The following is a 429-nucleotide window of genomic DNA, read 5'->3' on the forward strand; positions in this document are numbered from 1 at the left end:
TGTTTTAACATCTTTGCCCCTAATAACAGGCAGGTGGAATGGCTCAGGTTTGAAAACATTTCTCAAAAAGAAAATGGCAGGATGGGTAGCTACCAGAGAGTTTTAAATGTCCATGTTCCATGAGGCTTAAACAAACAAAAATATATATACAAACGCATCCAATCACAGAGGTATTTTATTTGATTTTCCAAGAAGCAGTGACCTTCAACACCTATGGTCAGTGGGAAACTTTGAAGGGCAGAATCTTCAGCTTTATGTGACCATAGAAGGAATTAGAGCGGTGGCCTGGGGACAGCACAGGATTTAGAGGGGACAGAGCAGGCTTCACCACTCACTGGCTGCGTGAATTGGGGCCATTAGCAAATTCCTCCAAAACCTTAGTTTTCCCACTTGTAAAATGACGATAATGACAGCACTAACCTCATAGGG

The sequence above is a fragment of the Balaenoptera borealis genome (assembly GCF_965194805.1).
Source record: "Balaenoptera borealis genome assembly, chromosome: 3".
Classification (NCBI taxonomy): Eukaryota; Metazoa; Chordata; class Mammalia; order Artiodactyla; family Balaenopteridae; genus Balaenoptera; species Balaenoptera borealis.